This window comes from Suncus etruscus, chromosome 2, assembly GCF_024139225.1.
Source record: "Suncus etruscus isolate mSunEtr1 chromosome 2, mSunEtr1.pri.cur, whole genome shotgun sequence".
In the NCBI taxonomy this organism is placed as follows: domain Eukaryota; kingdom Metazoa; phylum Chordata; class Mammalia; order Eulipotyphla; family Soricidae; genus Suncus; species Suncus etruscus.
In genome coordinates, this window is record NC_064849.1 from 121,271,597 (window position 1) to 121,296,937 (window position 25,341).

The window sequence follows — 25,341 nt, forward strand, 5'->3', positions numbered from 1 at the left end:
TTTTAATTTTGCCCAAAGGAAGAGTTTTGAGTTCATTCAGGGAAAGAAAGTTAATTTCTAAGTTTGTGACCAGATTTTAAATGTTAACATTGATCTTGATAGAGTAGTTGATGCCATTTGCTCATGTTTTGGCCTCCTAAAAGCCTTTGGCTGACTTAAAAATAAATCATTACAAATAGACCATTATATTTTATGAACCATGAATGTGTTTAATAGTCCAGTAAAAGAAAGTGCTTCAACTTTTTCCATGGGCCATTGCCTTTACCTGAGGCCATACATACATTTCAAATACTGTTGACCATCTAAAGGGTGTTTATTCTAATAAGGTATTAGCCTGGCCTTTGACTATGTTTGACCTCACTGTATAAGTGAAAGTATGCTGAAGTTAAAACTTTAGTACTAATAATAGGAGAGTTAACTCTGATAAAACCTTTTTTTTAAATCAGCGTCTAATTAAAATTAGTTATGATTACCTGAAAACGATCTATGAAAATAAAGAGTATTCTTTAAAATACTGCAATATATTTCAAATGTAGTTCTATTTTTCTCTAAACGATGATAATAACAACTTGTTTCTTAATAAGGAAAAATATCTGTAAGATATAGAGTTTTATAGAGTCAATGAAAAGATGGAGACACTGAAAATATATAGACACTGAAAAGAGAAAAAAATTTAGTAAGACATAGTATTTACTTAGAGTTGCTGAAAAGGTATTTTAGCTAATAACTATGTTTGTGTTCTGATTTCACTTTTAAAACTGCTTCACGTTGATTGAGGTATATTGAACCATTGAGAGTTCTTCTCTAGGATTAAACTAAAATGAGTTTACTGATTACTTTGTGGAAGGTAGTGCCACAAATAGCCTACAAGTTGTTATACGTATATGAAAGATTATTTCAATATTATTTTTCATTAAAATTTACATAGCACTTATAATTAATTATACAATCTCAAGGCTCATCAAGATGAATTATTTAAGCATCAAATAATTTTACAAACACTTTAAATAATTGTTTCCCTAACCATTTGAATGATCATAGACAAGGAATACATGGGACCAAGCAATTTGATATTGTCAGGTAATATCTTTGTTTTCATTCTTTCTGTCTTCCTTGGTATTTTCTATTCTTTCTTTCCATTTACTTAAAAACTTTCTCTAAGCTCAAACTCTTTTTTTAAGACTCAGAAAGTGATCAGTAATTATGATTTTTGTTAAGACTTGCTGACCAGAGTCCATCAGAAAGAAACACCTATAGTAAAAAAAAAAAAAAGTTAATTTAATAGTTTGCTTCAGTTGGGAAACATTCACACTATGGGTGAATGTCAGTTTCTCCAAAGGAAAGTCCAGGAAGGATGCTTACAAGGTCTCAGGTGTAATGCAGTTAGCTACCAGAAAGTATTGATGCAGTTGGTTAGAATTGGAAAGTGTGTGAGCTTGTGTGTGTGTGTGTGTGTGTGTGTGTGTGTGTGTTTGGTTTTGGTTTTTGGGTCACACCCAGTGGCACTCAGGGGTTACTCCTGACTCTACTTTCAGAAATGGCTCCTGACAGGCTCAGGGGACCATATGGGATGCTGGAATTTGAACCACCATCCTTCTACATGCAAGTCAAATGCCCTACCTCCATGCTCTCCCTTGTGTTTTTATCTTAGAATGAGTGAGTTTTACATACCAAAATGAAGTAAAGGTCATGTTTTGAAACATGGTCAACCAGGATCTGTGTTATTATTTTGAGCCTACTGATTGGAAGTTTATGCATAGAATGCCATCTGCACTTGAACTAGAGATAGATGCTTATGTTTATTTCTTTTCAGGATGATCTGTGAATCATATGCTAAGAAATGTCTGTACAGCAGCATTTAAGATTCTGGAGATTGCCTCCTTGGTATCTGCAAAACAGGCAAATGGAAGATAAAAGTGATTATTAAAGTCTAAAGCACTTCTACATGCTTTGTAATTTGTATATAAATTTCTTTAAATTTAGGTATGGATAGTTTAGTCCAGACAGTGTCCAAATATTTAATCCTCTACATTGATGGGTTTTAGTGGTCACCATGAAACAGAAACTGTCTGAAAATAATCTATAATCTTAAACCAGTTAAGAGGCAAGAAACTAGTGAAGAGTATAAGGAAATAAAGCCATGAAAGCCTATGCATGGAATTCAGAGCCTTTGGTCCCTGGAATGGTTTGGTTCAGAAGATATTAAATGAAACTCTTCTACCTTATGTGGGATTCATTTGCAATTGAAAAGTCTGAAAATCATTAGTCAGCTACAGTTGACTTTTTTTTTCCCGTTTCGGGCCACACCCGTTTGATGCTCAGGAGTTACTCCTGGCTAAGCGCTCAGAAATTGCCCCTGGCTTGGGGGGACCATATGGGACGCTGGGGGATTGAACTGTGGTCCTTCCTTGGCTAGCGCTTGCAAGGCTGACACCTTACCTCTAGCGCCACCTCTCCGCCCCCCAGTTGACTTTTTTAAAAATTTAGTTATTCATGATACCTGCCAAATATTTCCCTGTAGAGTTAGATGCAGGCTTCTTTGTTCATATCACTCTTAGTTTATTTATTTATTTTTTAGTTTTTTGGGCACATCCAGCTTATGCTAAGGGGTTACTTCTGGCTCTGTATCAGGAATCACTCCTGCCAGTGCTCGGTGGGCCACATGGGATGTCGGAGATGAAACTGGATTGGCCTCATGCAACAAACATTGTACCCACTGTACTATAGCTTTAGCCTCACACTATTAGTTAAAAAAATTAAGAGAAATTTTTTCTTAATCCTGCTCATAATAGTTTTAAAGATTTATTTTAGTTTTTTTCTCTGATTCCTGTGTTTCTAAGTCTAAAATATTTATTTGCTAATCAAGTGGTAGATTTGCAGAATCTGGCACTAATAGTATGGTGGGTGTGTACTTGGCTTGCACACAGCTGACCAGAGTTTTATTCTCAGAATCCCACATGGTCTTATGAACACCTCCAGGGTGTAACTTCTAAGTACAGAGCCAGGAGTAACTCCTGAGTATTACCAGGTGTGGTTTCCCCAAAACCAAAAAAAATGTGGAATAATTTGAGAAATAAGTTTAGTTTCATCTTAGTTCTCTATTAATGGCAGGAAATCATTGTACTGTAGACTTAAATCCATCTAAGTTATCTTTAAATTAGTCTGACATATTTTCAGAAGCATAATTTTATTTGTACCATTAGTTTCCCAACCTTTAAATTGTGCTTCATTTAAGCTAAATAGTTTGAAATTTTGTCTTTGTAAAATGTGTGTATCTGTATATATTTTCAAACTACAAATATTTTGTTGTCATTCTGTATAGTATTTAGAAAGAAAATTTCTAGTGTCTAGTTGCTGAGATAAAAACATTAAAAGGAATTCCATTATTTTAAGGTAAATTCTCTGTGATATATAACCCTATTTGGGGAACCACAATCCTATGTTTCTGACTTTTTTTTTTTCGTTTTTGGGCCACACCAGGTGACACTCAGGGGTTACTCCTGGCTATGCACTCAGAAATTGCTCCTGGCTTGGGGGACCATATGGGATGCTGGGGGATTGAACTGAGGTCGTCCTAGGCTAGCGTGTGCAAGGCAGATGCCTTACCACTCGCGCCACCGCTCTGGCCCCATATGTTTGTGATTTTAAATAATTTTTTTGTAATATTTTTTCAGGATATATCATACTTCAGAATCTATATACTTACTTAAACTATTTTAGCATGTTGAAACCTGAGGGATATGTGTGTGAGGGAATATGTCTGACAAAAGTAAGTTGAGAATTTATTGGTGAACACTCCTCTCTGCACCATTATACTACAATCATACCATCTCATGAAAATGTAGATTTTCTAATACCAATATGGATTGTTATTACCCAATCTTCAAAATTCTTTATGCAGGCAACATTTCTTTGGTGCAGATTATAGTTGTGTCATAACAAAACAATGATGCAGAATATTAACTAATATCTTATATGATATTAAAAATCACAGGTTTTATTTAAACAAAGTAGGGTTTTCTTTCTTTTTTTTTCTTTTTTTTTTTGACTTTGGGTCATACCCAGCACCGCTCAGGGGTTACTCCTGGCTCTATGCTCAGAAATTGCTCCTGGCAGGCTCAGGGGACCATATGGGGTGCCGGGATTTGAACCATTGTCCTGCGTGCAAGGAAGACACCTTACCTCCATGCTATCTCTCCAGCTCTGGGTTTTATTTCTTATACATTTTTAAAATTATAGTTTGGGTAACATAGTTACAATGGTGTTAAAGTCTACGGATGTTATTGACATTAAAGTTACGGTGCACAAAGATTTACACGAATGTCCATATGTTGCTTCTCATCTGATTTTCATTCCCTTTTAACTTCACCTTCCCCCACTGCTTGATAATCTTAGTTTTGTAATTCACAGACAAGTATGCTGTCTATTCTCTTATCTTTTCCTCTCTGTGTACTACTTTTTCCTTACTTTGACTTATTTCACTTTGGCTTATTTCACTTATATGATGCCTCTAGTTCATATCTTGTTTATAGTTTTGATTTTGGGGTCACACCTGGCAATGTTCAGGGGTTACTCCAGGTTCTACATTCAGAGATCACTCCCCACGGAGCTTAGGGGTTTGTATGTGGTGTTGGAGATTGAATTAGGTTAACTGCATGTGAGACAAATGCCTTACATGCTGTACTATCCCTAAAGATGCATTTATTTTTCTTTTTTCTTTGGTTTTGAGGTAACACTTGCCAGTGCTCAGGTATTACTCCTGGCTGTGCACTCAGGAATCATTCCTGGCAGGCTCAGGTGACCATATGAGATACAGGAGATGGAATCTGGTTTGGCTCTGTGCAAGGCAAATGCCCATACCTGCTGTACTATTGCTCCAGATTCTCCAGCTGCATTTTTATTCTTTTTTATAACTACATCATATTTTATTGTGTATATTTATCATAGATTCTTTACCTATTCACCTACTGTTGATCATTGAATTGTTTCCATATTTTGACTATTGTACTAAGTGCTGTACTCATCTTTCTGACTTGATGTTTAACAAGTAAGTGTTTTATATCTGCACAATCCTATATGCAATTATCTTTATGCAAATCAGGAGTTTTCTTCCAAACATTTTTATTATGAAAGTGAAGTCATTTTTTGTTTTACTTATTTTTATTGTGGTATCATTAGTTTACATAATACGTATGTAAGGGCACAATATACTACCACATCCTCTACTCAGGTGCTAGTATCACTCCACCAGAGTTGGAATTATTTTTAAATGTGCTGGTAATATCTGTGATTTAAAAGGTTACGTGGAGAGGCTAATTTTGTGACTAGAGAGTCACTGTTTTAGAAGTGTAAATTCAAACTTCCACGTGTTGCTGCCCTAATGATGTTCTCTAGCATAGAAAGCATTCCTGTAAAAAAGAGATCATTACCACATAGAGGGAGCTTTTGTCAGACATGCCAATTAGGCTAATTGAGCAAGTATCCAAACTTCTCCTTTGAAATATACCTATGGAATTGTTATAAAAAAAAAAGGCCCAAACAAGTGTTTCCTTTTTTGACAACAACTTCAGCAACTGAGTAAGAATGTTCAATTTCTGAAATTGTGTTAGTATTTGTCCCAAGAAAAAACTGTCGGGAAAACATCTTTGATAAAGTAAATTTGGGAAATACTTCCTACAGGGGCCCTTTTTTGGGGGAGAATCACCATATATTAAAGAGTAGGAGGTCGAGAGTAATGAGTACATAGGCTATTAGCTCCTTTTTGGGCTTGTTTTAGGGTGATATCCAGTGATGTTATGATGCCACTTCTGTCGGCATGCTTGGGACCATGTGGTACTGAATATTGAACCAGGACTCCAACATGCAGAGCACGTACTGTAGTCCTTCAAGTTATCCTGGCTATTGAACATAATTATCTTCACCCAGTGTTTCCTAACTGCATTATCAGAGAGCTCTAATTTATATAAAATTTGGTTATATGCAATAATGTGTTAGTTGAAAATAATTTTAAAATGCCAGTGTATATATGTTTAAAAATACAAACATGTAATTTAAAATATTGTATAACAATGGAGCTGGAAGTTATAGCTATTATGTTAAATTGGTGCTTGTGATGGCGGGACATGAAATACTCATAATCCTGTACTACTGCTGCTGGGTTGAGGGATTTGCTAATGGGAATTTCTAGGTTTGTTAGGCATTTGACTTTATCCCCAAGAGATAATCCCTGGTACTGGAAAAGTTTGGTAGGCCAGAAACTGATCCTCTGGATTTCCAGAACCGTGAACAAGGTCTACCTGAGACGCAGCCATATTTTGCTGTTACATATGGTGGTGGAGAGGGAAGGTAAGAGAATCTTTCCCCAAATAGCTAAGGAAATCTGCAATAGGAGATTGTCTCTAGAGAGAAAGCTTTGAGCTCCCCCTAGAGGCCAGGATCTGGTCATAGCTGGTAACGCGAATACAATTTTTAAAATTTGTCATGGTTATAGTTTAAGGTTCCATTTCAGAACTATATTTATTTTTTATTCAAAGTAGAATAGTTACCCCTTAATACTAGTGTCTACTTTGATTCAGAAATTTTTCATTGCAGTTTGATGTAATTGCTATTCCTATCAACGTGCTCTGAATAGCTCAGAATCTATACTTTTAGGGAGCTAAGAAATAGCCCTTTATGGTCAGTACAGAAGACCCATAAATACTGTGCTTTGTTTAAATACAAGTTTGGTTTGCTGTATGTTTGGTTTGCTTTATAAAGTTTTTAGATGCCGACTATGTCTTTCTTCTCCCAGCGAATCTATTGAAATTATTTCATTTATTTATGTATATTTTGAAAACAGCTGGCACTTCTCTTAAATAGTATGCATTGATGGGTAGGTTTTCTTTATAATACCTATAGTCCTTAAATTTTCTTTAATACTAGTTGAGAATCTGGTGGCTCTTCGACCATGTAACTAAGATAGTTGTTTTCTATTTTCTGATGCTCAAGAGGAAGATGGGCTGAGCCAGATGATCTTGTCACTGATTATGTCCATCATATCTCATTCTTTGACTCTGAGAAGTACTGTGGCTTCTTTGTGCTTTGGTATTTTATAGAATAATGACAAGCTGCAGAAGCCCAAGTTGAATGTGTGCAGGATCCAAGTTGGATCATTTGAGCTGGTGAAAGTCTTCCACATGAGTAACAAATTGAAGCATATTTATCCTCAAGTACTTTGAGCTCGGGTGTAGGCAAAATCACAAAATAATCATTGCATGTCTCCTTAGAGACTCAGTTACTCACAGATTTCAGATAAGACACCATTGCTTTCATATTAAGGCAAAGATAGATTTGCTTGGCAGCATGTTAAAATGCATGAATTTTAAACACAAAACATAAAGATGGAATTTTGAATCCCCCAGTAGAACCTTAAGGGATGCTTTCATGTCTCTTTTATAGTTTGGGGATATTTCAGTAAAAAGGCTTGTGGTTCATTGACTTGAATAATCAGCAGATCCTAAGGAGGACACAAATGGTACTTGTCTGGAAACTGACTTCAAACATGGTCACACCATCATTCTTGTCAGTTTCTGGGTCAGTTGTACCTCTAGGTCCCCTCCCTACACCCCAGGGTTGGTCACATCTGTATCACCACACAATCATTATGTGCCAGGTTCAGTGCCATGCTACTTATGTGCCTTACTTTATTTCATCTTGACAAGAATCCTATAAAAAACTACAAACCCATTTTTAAAGATGAGGGAACCAAGACAGGCTTTTTAGTTGCTTTTCAAGACATTGAGTATTAGAGGCAGAAAGTGAATTCTTGGTCTGTTGACCAATTCTCAGGTTTGTTTCCTCTGCTGTCCTGTGGGAATGCTAGATGGATTGTCCCTAGAGGGGTCAGGAATGTAGGAAAAGAATGGGCTAGAGAACATCTATCCTTTAAAACTAGAAACTACATTTTAAGTGCTGAGCAGTGTCTGGGGATAGTATCCTGTGATTTCATGATCTGATTCTGCATTATCAGATTGGCATTACATAATTTAAATGATTGCACTATGTACAGCTGACTTAATAGTACTTATAGTTCAGACATATTTTCTGTTTTCCTTAGGTATGATGGGGATGTACCATAACAAATCCACCCCAAGGTCAAGATAGAGTCTAGATAAAATATTCTGAGGTTTTTAGGTATCCTGGCATATTAAGATAGAAAATAGAGAGTAAAATTCAACTTAACTTTAGTTCAACTTAATATTTATTCACTCTTTAATACCAGGTACTGGGCTACATATTTTAGTTAAAAACATAGATTATACATACTAGCCATATTTGCAGGAAGTTATAAGTGTCATAAGAGGGGCAAACTAATACCCTTTGATTTTTGCTTTGTATTTTTAATTTGATATCCTCAAAGGAGGAAAATCTCTTCTCTCCTCTTTTATGAGGAAGAAGGCTATATGAACAAATCATGTCTTAAACTTTATTATTTAGGGGACATCACATACTATTATGGCTTCTTGACATTCTAGTAATGATGGTTCATTTGTTGAAACAATGTTTTTGTTTGACATTATGATTATTTACCTGGGGAAAGAAAATTAAGAGAAATATTGTTTTCTTCAGAACTTTAGTTCCCAGTCCCCTTGCTTCAGCTAATGTGATCTGTGTCTCAAGGCTTGAAATAATGTGGCTTATTAAGGGATCCAATATGAGATGCTTAGTCAGTGTCATCTCATCTCCCAAATTCGTTTGTGTTTTCACAAGAAAGAAATTTAATAGCCTCTGGTCCCTTCAGAAACCCTGATTGGAAAATTCATTTGGGCACAGAAATTTTATGGGTGCAATCAGACCCAGACACTGCTTAATGGAGTTCTAAGAAGGGTATACAGTGAGTGATCTGTGCCTTAGCCAAACCTTAGTTAAGCTGCCAGTTTCCCATTAGACTTTAGAAAATCAGAATCTAGGACTAAGTATAATGAGATCCATGGGCATATTTTTCCCCAATTACTAGTAAACAATGTAAAACTGTGGCTAATGCATCTAAATGTGTACAATTTGAATGGTCGACATGTGGAGAATTACTATGTGAGATCATCATCAGGTCAGGGAATTAGAATATTTTTATAAGAATATTTGAAACATCTATAGTCTAAACTTTTCATTTAGTCTGTCAACTGTTCGAGCAATTTATGTCATAATCTATGTGCAGCTTTTACTTTAATTTAATACAAAGTATGCACTATGACATTTGTGATGATCCTTTTCACTTTTTTTTTGAGGACATTGAACTTTACAAAAGGTAAGTAAATGTACACAGTAGTGAAAACCCTATATTTTAACAACCACTCCAGGCTTTGTATTTTTAAACCAAGCTACTTGATTCTATGTTGTTTTAAATGTTTGTTAAGAAGGTGTATTGTTGTTATTTGATAACAACAATTTGGGCATATTACTCTCTACCAGTTGCTATTATAAATGAATGTAGAATGCAGGGTGTCAGTGGGGTGATGAGAATGTGACAAATTAAAGAGAATAGGTTCTTCTTCTTCTTCTTCTTCTTCTTCTTCTTCTTCTTCTTCTTCTTCTTCTTCTTCTTCTTCTTCTTCTTCTTCTTCTTCTTCTTCTTCTTCTTCTTCTTCTTCTTCTTCTTCTTCTCCTCCTCCTCCTCTTCCTCTTCCCCTCCTCCTCCTCCTCATTCTCTTTCTCTCTCCCCTCTCTTTTTTCCTCTTTCTCTATCTCAAGATTTCTCAGGTCAACACCATCATTAAAAGCAAGTTTTGTTGATAATTTAAAAAGAAAAAAAAGAGTAGATTTTATATTCTCTGTCTTTTTTTGGGTCACATCTGGCAGCGCTCAGGCGTTACTACTAGCTCTATGCTCAGGAATCGCTCCTGTCAGGCTTAGGGGACCATATGGGATGCCGGGATTTGAACCACTGACCCTGACCTTCTGCATGCAAGGCAAACACCTTACCTCCATGCTATCTTTCCAGCCCCTATTCTCTGTCTTTTTATGTGTTTTGGGCTGCACCTGGTTTTACTCAGATTCCTGGTTCTGTGTTCAGGAGTGACCCCTGATGGTGCAAGGGCATCATATGTGGTGCTGGGATTCAAACCAAGGTCGGCAGAATGCCTTAATTTCTGCATTACACTTAGTACTTAAAAAACAACAAACAAAAACTAAAGCATTTGTTTCCTTTTGAATTTTATATGCCTAAATGCACATTTCTCTTGTATTCAGCTCATGCCTACTAGTATATGGCATAACTTGTTTTTATGTATGAGAGGGCAGGCAAGCTTTGCGTAGTTAGTCTGTGGATATTAATTTTTCCCAAAAGCTGGCAAGTCTGAGCTAAGCTGGGGAGTGCTGCTCTGAGTTCAAAAGTTGCTGTGGAACTACCTTCTTGCAAACTGTCTAAAATGGGGGTGACATCCTTATAAGGAGGGGCACCCACTCCAACTCTGAACATTGCCCTCTTCTAGTTAGCTGTAGGTGTTGTTTAATATCTTTGCTGTGCTTCTTTCATTTTCTTCCTTCTTTGCCTTGCCTTGGGGAATTTCACTTGCAACCGAGGATGAAACTAAAATCAGTACCATTTGCATGCTTCCCAGCCAGAAAGCATTAGAAGGAGAGCAAAGTTGCTTTAAACTAGGTTTTCTAGTGTTTGCGTGATCTGTGAATTTATTCAGTTTTCTTTCCTGCAAACACAGAAAATTGAAATGAAATGAATTGAATTTTACCAGGTAATATTCTCTTGTGTATTTCATGTTAAGTTAAAGTGAAAAAAAAAAAAGACTTTTTTTTTTTACGAAGTCTGGCACAAAATGACTATACCTCTGTCACAGGATTTGTAAGAGGAATTGCCGTTTTAAGATTTTTCTTTATTGTAAAACTCCATCCCTCATCATTTGTGACCAACATACAGTTTTATTTACTGTATCTATGTCATGTTTGGCCTCTCTTGATTCTTAGGGTTGTGATGAAAAAGTTAAAAAAGTGCTATGAAAAATGCTCAGAAACTCTAGAATTCAAATTATTTGTGGAAGAGTTACTATATTTCTAGGTATAATGTTAAATACGTCGCAATTGTCTCATATTTTCAATTAGTTAAATTAAGCTCAGTCTCACCTTAAAGATAAAATTTAGTCTTCAGGAGGTTCAGTGCTTTAGCCAGGGCTGGATGACTGGCAGTGGAACTTTTATTTTTTTTAATTTTACAGTGCTGGATTAAGTCACTGTATCTTAGATCACTCTATCATTTATTAGTAATCTGAACAGAATAACATAAATACTTTCTGAGAAAGTAACATCTTAATTTATCTGAACAAAAAAACATATGCTCAGACACAAAGGCTGGCTGGCCTGAGACTATTCAAAAAGCAAGTTCCTTGAGGAGTGCTGGGACCTGGTGTTCGGAAGGCCCCACCATGTGATTCCAAAGAACTTCACTGGAGAGCAGTGAGGCTGAGGAAACAGCACTTCCACTTCCTTGTAGTTGTGGGAACTTTGTATTTTTTTTTACTCCCCCCCTTTATTTAAACATCTTGAATACAAGTATAATTGTGATTAGGTTTCAGTCATGTAAGGAAAACCTCCCTTCACCAGTGCAACATTCCCACCATCAATGTCCCAAACCTCCCTCCATCCCACCCCACCCCTACCTGTACTCCAGACAGGCTTGCTAGGTCCCTCATTCATTCACATGATTATGGTAGTTATCTGTGTAGTTATTTCTTTTTTTAATATATTTTTTATTTAAACACCTTGATTACATACATGATTGTGTGATTTGGGTTTCAGTCATATAAAGAACACCACCCATCACCAGTGCAACATTCCCATCACCAATGTCCCAAATCTCCCTCCTCCCCACCCGACCCCTGCCTGTACTCTAAACAGGCTTTCCATTTTCCTCATACATTCTCATTATTAGGACAGTTCAAAATGTAGTTATTTCTTTATGGTGAGCTTCCTGAGGTGAGCTTTCTCTTTTGTGTCTGAAAATTATTATTGCAAGAATGTCTTTCATTTTTCTTAAAACCCATAGATGAGTGAGACCATTCTGCATCTTTCTCTCTCTCTCTGACTTATTTCACTCAGCATAATAGATTCCATGTACATCCATATATAGGAAAATTTCATGACTTCATATCTTCTGACAGCTGCATAATATTCCATTGTATATATGTACCACAGTTTTTTTAGCCATTCGTCTGTTGAAGGGCATATTGACTGTTTCCAGAGTCTTGCTTGATAAATAGTGCTGCAATGAATATAGGTGTAAGGAAGGGTTTTTTGTATTGTATTTTTGTGTTCCTAGGGTATATTCCTAGGAGTGGTATATCTGGATCATATGGGAGCTCGATTTTCAGTTTTTGGAGGACTCTCCATATTGCTTTCCATAGAGGTTGAACTAGACAGCATTTCCACCAGCAGTGGATAAGAGTTCCTTTCTTTCCATATCCCCGCCAAGAATTTATCCATTTCTTCTAGGCTCTCATTTTTAGTGGCATAGAGTTTCTCAAAGTAGTTTCTGATTACCCTTTGAATCTCTGTCATATCAGTAGTGATCTTTCCTTTTTCATTCCTAACATGAGTTATCAAGTTTCTCTCTCTCTCATTCTCTGTGGTGTGAGGTGGTATCTCATCATTGTTTTGATTTGCATCTCCCTGATGATTAGTGATGTGGAGCATGTTTTTCATGTGTCTTTTGGCCATTTGTATTTCTTCTTTGTCAAAGTGTCTGTTCATTTCTTCTCCCCATTTTTTGATGGGATTAGATGTTTTTTTCTTGTAAAGCGGAGTGACCATGCTCTGCTGGAGCCTCTTTTCGGCCCACTCCCAAGAGGTTCACACAACAGGATAGTAGACATACACACACAGGCAGCACTCACAATTTTTCACAGTCGGGCCCCACTGGGCAGGTGTAGTTTCATGGATTTTCCCAGCCTGACGTCACAAACAGGGGACCTGGCTTCTGCAGAGCATAGCCGGTTTTCATGTTATGGAGCAGTTCCTTGGCATTCCTGCCCTAGAATTGGTCTCTGGGAGAGTGAGTTTTCTGGAGCCTCTTTTCGGCCCACTCCCAAGAGGCTCACGCAACAGGATAGTAGACAGACACACACCGGCAGCACTCACAATTTTTCAGTCGGGCCCCACTGGACAGGTGTAGTTTCATTCATTTTCTTATTTTATGAGCTGCGTCATTAAGTTATTCAGGTATGCCCCTTCTTCCATCCTGATGTGTGCTTGTAGAGCTATAAATTTTTCTCTCAGGACCGCTTTTGCTGTGCCCATAGATTCTGGCAGTTTGTGTTTTCATTATCATTTGTTTCCAGGAAAGTTTTGATTTCCTCTTTGATTTCATCTCAGACCCACTGTTTGTTCAGTAGCAGGGTGTTTAATTTCCAGTTTTCAAAGTTTTTCTTTAGTGGGGCTTTGTAGTTCACATCTAATTTCAGAGCCTTGTGGTCAGCAAAGGTAGCCTGCAAGATTTTTATACTCTTGATTTTATGGAGGTATGTTTTATGTGTCAGCATGTAGTCTATCCTCTAGAATGACCCATGTACAATGGAGAATAATGTGTATCCAGGTTTTTTTAGATGGAGTGTCCTCTTTCTTCTATTACTCTTTTCAGGGCTAGAATGTTTTTGTTGTGTTTCAGTCTGGTTAACCTATCAAGTGTTGACATTGCTGTGTTGAGATCTCCCACAATTATTGTGTTATTATTGATGTCTTCTTTCAGACTTATCAGTAACTGTATTAGATAATTTTCTGGTCTCTCATTGGGTGCATATATGTTTAATAATCTGTTTTCTTCCTGTTGCACATATTCCTTGATTAATACATAGTGTCCATCTTTGTCCCTTACCACTTTTCTGAGTATAAAGTTGGTGTCATCAGATATTAATATGGCCACCCCAGCTTTTTTGAGGGTGTTGTTTGCTTGGATGATTTTCCTCCAGCCTTTGATTTTGAGTCTATGTTCTGACTCAATGTTCTGACTATTCACGTGTGTTTCTTGTAGGCAGCAGAAGGTTGGATTCATCTTTTTGACCCATTTTGCCACTCTGTGTTTTTTGATTGGTGAATTTAGTTCATTGACATTGAGGGAGATGATTGCCATAGGATTTAATGTCATCTTTGTAGATAAGTTTGCTGTGTTTGTTGGTTTCTCTTGTCTTAAAGTAGGCCTGTCAGTTTTTCCTTTAAAGCTAGTTTTTCATCTATGAAGTTTCTGAGCTGTTGTTTATCCATGAAGCTATGTATCCTTCCTTCAAACCTGAACTTGAGTCAGGCTGGGTGCAGTATTCTCGGTGAGACATTTATTTCATTCAGTCTTATCACAATATCCCACCACTGTCTTCTGGCCTTGAGGGTTTCTTGTGACATGTCTGCTGTAAGTCTTAGGGATGCTCCTTTGAATGTAATTTTCCTTTTTGATCTTGCTATTTTCAGTATTCTATCTCTATCTGTGGGATTTGTCATTGTAATGAGGATTGTCTTGGGGTGTTTTTATTTGGATCTCTTTTAGCTGGTACTCTTCGGGCAAGCAGGAATTGATTGCATGTAGTCTTTACCTCTGGGAGTATCTCTTTGATGATGTCTTTGACAGTTGATTCTTCCTGGAATTCTCCTTCCTGGGTCTCTGGGACTCCAATGATTCTTATGTTGTTTCTGCTGAGTTTATCAAGGACTTCTATTTTCATCTGTTCGCATTCCTTGAGTAGTTTTTCCTTTGCCTGATTTTTTGTCTTAAGGTTCTTTTCCAATTTCATCTGCTGTGTTGAGTTTTTCTGCATCTCATCTTCCAGCACTCCGATTTTCTTCAGCTGCTGTTACCCTGCTGTTGAGGTCATCCATTGAGATTTTTAATTGAGCTACTGTGTTTTTCAGATCTGTTATTTCAGTTTGGAGTTTTCTGATTTCTGTCTTTATGTTCTGTTCAGATCGATCTATGCTTTCTTTGAATTTTACAAACATCTTCGATATTGCTATTTTAAGTTCCTTATTTGAGAGGTTAATCAGATGGTTTGGAATTTTTTAGGTCATCCGAGCTATTATCTTCATTCTCTGTGCATGGTGTTTGCCTGCGAGGTTTCCCCATTGTCACACTTGTAGTGTGGTTTTTCCTGCGTGTTGTGGTGGGGTTTATTGGTTAAAGAGTGCATGGCTGCGAAGTGAAGCTGAGTGGCCGCTCTCTTCTGCTGACTCTAGTTGACAGTTTTTTGGGGGTGTGCTCCCTAGGCCTCTGAGGAGACCTACAGGTGTTCAAGAAACACAGACAGTCACAGAGAGGGCAGTGGAACTTATATTCAAACTCAAGTTTAATTGATTCTCAATGTTACATTATATAGTAGCACATATTTCTTCTTTTCTTATTCTTTTAAAATGTTTGCATATACTACTATGGGAACCTGCAAATAGTTAAGCAAAAATATCTAGTTAAAAATATCTAGTTAAAGTCATAAAGATGACTACAGAATTAAAATTACATAAGACATTTTAGTAGAAAAGGGGGCATGTTGTTCATAATTAACAGGGAATTAAATGCAACATGTTTCCTGGGACCAGTGGGAAAATAGATTCTGGGAAAGTTTGCAAGGACAATGAACTCATCTTGATTGATTAGTAATGTCTGGGCATGTAATATGTGAGAACAGCATGTCTTCAGCCACTTATTACACGATAAAGAATGACAATTGAAGAAAACAATGTTAAGTTTTATGATAAGGTTGACTATTTATGTCTTGCTTTTTTGGTGCTTGGGTCACAATCATTGGCCCTCAGGGGTTATTCCAGGCTCTGTTCTCAAAAGTTACTCTTGATAGGCTCCAGGGACTATATGGGATGCCAGGGATTGAACCTGGGTTGGTCATGTGCAAGGCAAATGCCCTACCTGCTCTTCAATTGTTTTCTGCCCCTTTTTGTGTCATTTTTTTTTTTTTTTGGTTTTTGGGCCACACCCATTTGACGCTCAGGGGTTACTCCTGGCTATGCGCTCAGAAATCGCCCCTGGCTTGGGGGGACCATATGGGACGCCGGGGGATCGAACCGCGGTCCTTCCTTGGCTAGCGCTTGCAAGGCAGACACCTTACCTCCAGCGCCACCTACCCGGCCCCGTGTCATTTTTTTTTTACATGACTTCAATGCTTGGTTTGTGTTCTAGTGTTATCAATGTTTTTTACTTCATTGTTCACAGATATTGAGAATTCAATATCTATAATTTTGTTTCCTATCAGTTTTCCAGAACTAATTATTTTGCATTAATTTTTTTACCACCTGTAGATTTTCATTTAGATTCTAGAATTTGCCATTAACACATCATTTGCAATATACTGCTTATGTGAAAAATGAGGTTAAATATTCATATTTGGCAATTAAGTTTTTCTTTGATGTTCTGTCTCAGTACATACTGGTTATAAGATAGGAGCCAAGATCTGTAGTTGACTGAATTCCAGGTACTATTTGTGCTTCTACACAAATTTATGCTTGGACTGATGTAAAACTGTTTGCCTTCAAATGCATAGACAGTCTGCTGGAGTTAACATAACGGGAAAATAGAGAATCATCAAACTATTATCTTAAAATTACTCTCTTTTGAGTTAGCCTTTCAATGGTACCTTTTGTATATTCTTTCCGGCTTAATGTCTGCTCACTGTTAACTGTTAAGCTGCTTACAGATCTGAAAGCTTATTAAAGGGACAGAGTCTATATTTTCTTAACTGCATATGTTTAACTTACAAAAGGTATTAATAAAGTCCAGTTAAAATATGCATTTTATGACTACTCGTTTTTATTTCCTTGCAGTTACTAGTGGCTACTATTTAATGACATAAGGAACATAATGACATAATAGCATAAGCATGCTGAAGGGAAAAAGGAATATGGAACTAAAAGTAACCTTAAAAATTTCAGACAGGGTACACAGTGGATTGCCAATAACTCTCTTTTATAATAAGGTTGCTGGATTATTATCTCAACCTTTGCATGTTTATGCAATACTAATGTGATGCCACATACTATTAAGTTTGTGGTAATTAATTAAGGCAGTATAGAAGGGTATAGCAGAAAGTAAATACTTGCACATCTTCTTGAACACTCTTTTGTGAAAATTTTCTGTACTGACATTGTGTTCTTTATATTTTCAGAAATTGTTGACCAGGGAAATATCTTTAAATAGTTACACTGATGCATAGGCAGCATACATCTATTTTTTATGATCCTCTATTTTTCAGAAATGATATATTGATATTCTCAGTTGTTCATATAATTCGCATTTCTTCACAAAAGTAACATGTTTTGTTACAATTATGACTGGTTCATATGCATACTCAAAGTTTTTTGTTCCTGAAAATGTGTAGGTGATAAAAGTGGACCCCAGACTTTTGGGCCAGACTGAGATTAAATAGTGCTTAATAGCTGTATGACCTTGAGGAATTTGTCAACTTTTCTTTACCTCATTTTTTTTAAGTTGTGCTATGGAATATTAATAATATTGATTTCCTGAGCTATAAAGATTAAACAATAGTGCTCACGTAGTCAGTGAACTTTGAACATAAATGCTCAATATATATTAGGTATCATTTTAGAATTTGAGGAGTATATTAATCTTGTATATAATTTAAATATAAAATAATCTTCATGCATATTAAAATGAGTACCTTAAAGCACCTGCCTTTTTGTACCACTTAGTTATGAAAAAAATCTCTGAAATCAAATCAGGCTCATCCTAACATGCCAATCAAAATGTAAAAAATTCATTTTATGCAAATAAAACAAAAATGTACTAATATGTAGCATAAAAATATATATAACATTTACATATTCAAAAGAAAGAGAAACTGAATAGGATCTTTAGAAGACTAAAAAATGGAGGCAAAAATTTTATGAAGAAAAGTTAAAAAGAGGAGATCCATGAACCTAGTTGGTAAATATTTATAGGGTAATGATGGTTATTTTCATAACTAAGAAGCATTAGACAAAGAAAGAGTACATGGGCAGAACTGAGCTTTGCATAGTGTGGGGGACAATTGGTGGAGGGTTTGATGAAGGGACATTACATGCATGTATCCCTATCATGAATAGTATTGAACAGCACCTTAAATAAAAGAATATATAAAAAGGATGAAGTATTTGTTGGAAAATGGAGTTAGATATTTACCTGTATGTGTCATTTTTACTGTTGTATCTAATGTGGACTCTGCTCTTAGGCTCTATTCAGTTGATCCTGTGCCAGGCAGTTGGAGACTTTGCAGTAGGCAGTGGGGGTGAGTGAGATAGTCTGGCAGCTAAGTCTCCTGGTTCCTTCCCTTTTTGCATTTTTCAGGTATTGTAATTGGCGTGGTTATTCTCTGTGACAGCTGTTACTTGTTCTCTCAGGGTATTTAAATAATTACTTTGTATATTTATTCACTGGTTCATTGTATGTTTGCCTTGTCAGAATATAAGTCCCAAGAAGGTAGGGATCATGTCTGTGTATTACTCTGGTATCTCCAGGCTATCACAGTATGGATTCACAGTAAGTACTTAGAATAAATGCATGAAAATAGCAGCATGAAAATAGCAGATTCATTATGAGTGTAGCCAGTGGTGTTAACCAGCCCAAAAAGAACTTCTTTGATACTGCCGACTCTTGATCTCTCCACAATGTTCAGAACTCAGATATTTGGTGCTAAAAAAGATTTTAATTCTCCAGAGTGCTCAGGATCATGTGGAACCAATATTAAACTTTCAAAATGTACTTGTTTGTTGTTTGATTAATAGCTTGGGCTACATAGAATTATTAAACAAAAGTCATAAAATCAACACTGTACCTGAATTGTTTATACACACACACATCAGTGAATAAAGCCAAGATTCCTTTATTCACAGAAGGAAACAGGTAACATATTGAGCATAAAAGAGAAATGAAGAACCAGACAGATAGTACAAAAGGTAGGGTGCTACTTCCTCTTTGGGCATCCTGTAATAGCTTAGGAGCAGTAATGTGACAAGATGTAGTTTCTGCTGCAAAAGGAAAGGGTCAAGGTGGATACAGTTCTAGGCCCTATCAGGTACAGAGAAAGAAGAGCAGCTCAGCCAATGCAAGTGGTAGGTGGTCGACATGGTTGAACTTCGTGTATTCTTAGGGCTTTTGTAACTACAGTCAGATTTAGCAATACATGTTATCACCACAGTGGGAAATGAAAGGATATTAGGAATGCAACCTCTGATAAATATTTGTGGGTGGCAATTGTATCTAACTCTAGACAGATCATATCAGAGTAACTTCTTGGGGAGGGTAGGGAAGGGCGGCTGGAGACATACCCAAAGGATAGGTCTGACTAACACTTCTTATAAGTCAATAAATGCTGGCAAATATTTTTCTAATCTCTTCTTTCAAGGATAAAACTTTTTATCAGTCCTTAGGGAACGATAAATATGCAGAGGGAAATAAGCATGCATTATTTTCATTTTGGAAGATATGTGCATATAAATGGTACCTTTCTGGGATGGGCTGAGTCAGCTGTGTCTGAGACCACCCCCTGACCCTGAGGTGCTTGGAGACCACTGGGCAGCATTCAGTGGTGCTCAGAAAATATCATTTGACTTCATGTGTGAGTACCATATTTTTATATAAATAGAGGCTCCACAAATTTAAATAGTTCACTAAAAATGTTTTAAGATTCACATCTAAATATTCAAGTTTCAAAATTTTTGATTTATAATTGGTTGTTTTGTTTTGATATCCTATAACTGAATATGGAAATATAGTTAGAATTTTGTCTGGCCTACAGCCTTATAAAATAATAATTTGTATGATGACTTTTGATTGACAATCCAATAAAGAATTAATGATGGCGCTTTGCCATCTGAAAACACAGATGTTCAGTCTGGTGCTGTGGGTCTGTGGGCACTTTCATTTCCAAATTTGTGTTGTTAGGATTAAATGATTGCTAATGTTTAAATATGGGTCTGTAACAGAAATGGTGATTTGTTGCAATAATTTTTATATCCAGAGGCCTCAATTTAAGTGCTAGTTGCAGTGGCCAACACTTGGAAGCAATCTAACTGCCCAGCTACAGCTTAGTGGATAAAGAAGATGGAAATTAAATGCATAATGCTTGATGGAATACTACTCAGTTATAAAAAAAGATAAAACTTTGCAATTTGGGAAAGGAAAAAAACAAATTCTAGATGATCTCTCTTATTTGTGATATATAAATAAATAAAACAAAGGAGCAATATAGAATGAAAACAAATAATTAATTAGACTTGTCAGAGAACTGAGATCACCCAATGGGGGAGTGGATTGAAAAGTTTAAACGGTTCAATAGAGGAATATTGACATTTTTGTAGGTAGGGGGTGATATTACCCTTACAACAAAAAATAATTGTGGTTTTATAAACAAATGTTATCTCAATTAAAATTAAAAATGCTAAAATGGAAAAAAGAAGCAATTTTTTTATTAATATCTTTATTTAAACACCTTGATTACAAATATTATTGTAGATGGGTTTTAGTCATGTAAAGAACACCCCCTTCACCAGTGCAACATTCCCATCACCAATGTCCCGAATCTCTCTCCTCTCCACCCAACCCCTTTCTGTACCCTAGACCAGCTTTCTACTTCCCTCATTCATTCACTTTGTTATGATAGTTCTCAATGTAGTTATTTCTCTCACTGCACTCAGAAGAAGCAATCTTTTTTTTTTGGGCCACACTCAGTAGTGCTCAGGGGTTACTCCTGGCTATCTGCTCAGAAATAGCTCCTGGTAGGCACGGGGGACCATATGGGAAGCAGGATTCGAACCAACTACCTTAAGTCCTGGGTTGGCTACTTGCAAGGCAAACACCACTGTGCTACTTCTCCAGGCCCAGAAGAAGCAATCTTAAGAAAATATTCCATGAGCTTTTTTTCTGAGTCAGCCCAGAAGACACCAAGGATCATAATCTCTCCAGGACACACACCCGGTAAGATGTCCCCAACTTACCAATGTGGTGCTGATTCCTACTGTGTGATTGGGCACCCAGAGCCATTATAAAGGACTGCTGCCCTGATCCCTGCCTTCTTTCTGTGGGAGGCAGCCCAAAGACACCAAGGAGCATAAGGCCCACACCTGAGCGCGGCCACACTCATCTTTCAACCCCTTAACTCCACTTCTGCACATAGTAAAAAACACACTACAAGCTTCACAATGGGGAAATTTTGTAGTATAGCTCCAAGTATAGAGAATCAAGATGGCTGCTCTGATAATCTGAAAAGTACCAAATAGTCAGGTATCCTATCAAATAAGATGTTTAGAGAAGAACTATGAAAGATGTTTATGGAGCTCAAAAGAAGCATCCATAGATTTGAATGGAGCACAAATAAGAATCAAGAGGATTTGACGATTGAAATGAGAGAATTTCACACTGAAAAAACAATAAGAAAATAAAACAGAAAAAAAAACCAGAAAAAAAAATAAGGGAAAAAAAAAAAAAAGAAAATTTCACACTGAAATAACAGGTCTGAAAAACTCAGCTTATGAATTGAAAACTTCAATGGAAAGCCTCTCCACTGGAGTATTGGCAGCTGCGAATGGGGTCAGTGAGCCACAGAATGAGATGCAAAACAACTCCATACATACAGCATATGAGATTGGAAGAGAACCTTAAAGCAAATGATCAGACAATGTCTAAAATACTCAAAGAATGTGAACCGATGAAAATAGAAGTCTTTGATAAACTCAACAGAAGCAACATAGGAATCAATGAAGTCCTAGAAACCCAGAACAAGAATAATGAGTTTGAGGAAGAGTGAGATCAGGAAGAGAAGAAAGAAGAATTTTAAGAATAATAAGGCAAAGAAGATGAGTAAGAAAAATAAGGCAAAGAAGAGTTAAGAATAAGGTGAATCGGGGCCTGGAAGGTGGCGCTAGAGGTAAGGTGTCTGCCTTGCAAGCGCTAGCCAAGGAAAGATCGCGTCTGTGGTTCGATCCCCCAGCGTCCCATATGGTCCCCACAAGCCAGGGGCGATTTCTGAGCACTTAGCCAGGAGTACTCCTGAGCGTCAAACGGGTGTGGCCCAAAAAAACCAAAAAAAAAAAAAAAAAAAAAAAAAGAATGGGGCCGGGAAGGTGGCGCTGGAGGTAAGGTGTCTGCCTTACAAGCGCTAGCCAAGGAACGGACCGCGGTTCGATCCCCCGGTGTCCCATATGGTCCCCCCAAGCCAGGGGCGATTTCTGAGCACATAGCCAGGAGTAACCCCTGAGCATCAAACGGGTGTGGCCCAAAAACCAAAAAAAAAAAAAAAAAAAAAAAGAATAAGGTGAAGAAGAGTAAGAGGAATGTTGTGAAGAATAGTAAGAAGAGGGGGAAGTGAAATGGAAGAAGAAAAAGAAGAGGAGGAAGGAGAGTAAGAAGAGGGCAAAGAATAATAAGAAGGGGAAGAAGAGAAAGAAGAAAAAGAAGAGGAAGAAAGGAGAAGAAGAAAAAGAAGAGAAGAAAAAATGACAAGAGGAGGAGACTAAGGATGTGGTTCAACTTATAGAGTAGATGACCTAGATTTGATTTGATCTAGACTAGATTTGATCCCAAATGATCTCATGTCCATGCTCTATTATTCTCACAAATTGTATGAATTCAATATATCTGTATGTATAAAATATGTGATATACTTATGCATGTTCACATCTAATAAAGCAACTGTAAAAAAATACAGACAGGGGTTGGGAAGGTGGAAGGGGGCAGTGGTGGTAGGGATGGTGCACTGGTGAAGGGGGGTGTTCTCTTTATGACTGAAACCCAACTATAGTCATGCTTGTAATCATAGTGCTTAAATAAAGATTTAAAAAAAAGAATATATTCCATGAAGAGACATAGACAATTCTTGAAGAAAATGTATTCACTTTATAACTATTCTGTGAGGATTTCCATGTGCCAGGAATTACTCAAGGGATTTATAAGGTATTCATCATTGAACAAAATAATGTTCCTGACTCATGGAACATCAGTTCCAGAGAGAGGAAGAGTGAAAATTATGGTGCCTGGGGCTTACCCAAATCTGTTTTCATTTTTCTTTATTTTAAAAAGTTTTTATTAGGACAGCATCATTTACAAATTTGTCTATAAGAAAGTTGTTTCAGGCATAGAATTTTCCAACACTAGCCTCTCCACCATTACCCCTTTCCTCACTAATGTCCCTTCGTTCCTTCCCACCCACCAGCCTGCTCTTGGCAGGCATATAACAAATTTATTTCATATTACTTGATTCAAAAAAACCTTAGGAATGAAATTATTAAAATAAATCAATATAATAAAATTTTGATGATTGCTAAGTGATTTTAGTTATATAAATAAGAATACATTATTGAAAATGTATAAAATCTCTTTTTTAATATTTTATTTAAACACCTTGATTACATACATGAATGTGTTTGTGTTTCAGTCATGTAAAGAACACCACCCATCACCAGTTCAACATTCCCATCACCAATGTCCCAAATCTCCCTCCTCCCCACCCAACCCCCGCCTGTACTCTAGACAGGCTTTCTATTTCCCTCATACATTCTCATTATTAGGATAGTTCAAAATGTAGTTATTTCTCTAACTAAACTCATCCCTGTTTGTGGTGAGCTTCATGAGGTGAGCTGTAACCTCCAGCCCTTCTCTCTTTTGTGTCTGAAAATTATTGCAAGAATGTCTTTCATTTTTCTTAAAACCCATAGATGAGTGAGACCATTCTGCGTTTTTCTCTCTCTCTCGGACTTATTTCACTCAGCATAATAGATTCCATGTACATCCATGTATAGGAAAATTTCATGACTTCATCTCTCCTGACAGCTGCATAATATTCCATTGTGTAGATCTACCACAGTTTCTTTAGCCATTTGTTTGTTGAAGGGTATCTTGGCTGTTTCCAGAGTCTTGCTATGGTAAATAGTGCTGCAATGAATATAGGTGTAAGGAAGGGAATTTTGTATTGTATTTTTGTGTTCCTAGGGTATATTCCTAGAAGTGGTATAGCTGGATCGTATGGGAGCTCGATTTCCAGTTTTTGGAGGAACCTCCATATCACTTTCCATAAAGGTTGAACTAGACGGCATTCCCACCAGCAGTGGATAAGAGTTCCTTTCTCTCCACATCCCCGCCAACACTGTTTGTTCTCATTCTTTGTGATGTGTGCCAATCTCTGTGGTGTGAGGTGGTACCTCATAGTTGTTTTGATTTGCATCTCCCTGATGATTAGTGATGTGGAGCATTTTTTCATGTGTCTTTTGGCCATTTGTATTTCTTCTTTGTCAAAGTGTCTGTCCATTTCTTCTCCCCATTTTTTGATGGGATTAGATTTTTTTCTTATAAAGTTCTGTTAGTTCCTTGTATATTTTGGAGATTAGCCCCTTATCTGATGGGTATTGGGTGAATAGTTTCTCCCACTCAGTGGGTGGCTCTTGTATCCTGGGTGCTATTTCCTTTGAGGTGCAGAAGCTTCTCAGCTTAATATATTCCCATCTGTTAATCTCTGCTTTCACTTGCTTGGAGAGTGCAGTTTCCTCCTTGAAGATGCCTGTAGTCTCAGTGTCCTGGAGAGTTTTGCCTACGTGTTGTTCTATATATCTTATGGTTCATGGTATTGGAATAAAGACAGGCCCTCAGATCAGTGGAATAAACTTGAATACTCAGAGAATGTTCCCCAGACAATACAATCACCTCATTTTTTATAAAGGAGCAAGAAATCCTAAATGGAGCAAAGAAAGCCTCTTCAACAAGTGGTGTTGGCACAACTGGCTAGCCACTTGCAAAAAATTGAACTTAGACCCCCAGTTGACATCACGTATGAAGGTAAAATCCAAATGGATTAAAGACCTTGATATCAGACCCGAAAATGTATAAAATCTCTGAGCAAGCTTGGAGTAAACATATATTTCTTAGAAGACAACAATATGCACTATTAGTAAATGTCATACTCAATGCCACATGTTGGGAAGTTAGTCCTTTTTTTTAGAACTCTTAATGCTTCTTGAAAAACTGGTTCAAAGTTATGAACTTCTTCCTCGTGTTGCCTCTTCATGAAGCTCTGTATCATTTCTTCAAATCTTAATAATAATCTAGCTGGATAGAGTACTCTTATTCCTTAAAGAGCTTTGTTTGATAGATCTGCTGTTTCCCTTGTGGGTTTTCCATTGTACATATGTTCCTTTTATTTTTTTTATCTTATTCTCTCAGTCTTTGACTTTTGTTTATTTAAGTACAGTATATCTTGGAGTTTATCTAGTTGAATCTATTTTACTGGATCCTTTGGGTCTCTATGATCTCATTGCTCAGGATCCTCAATTCTGGGAAGATTTTATTATTTCTTTAACTATTGTTTCTTTTTTATTCTTTTCATTTCC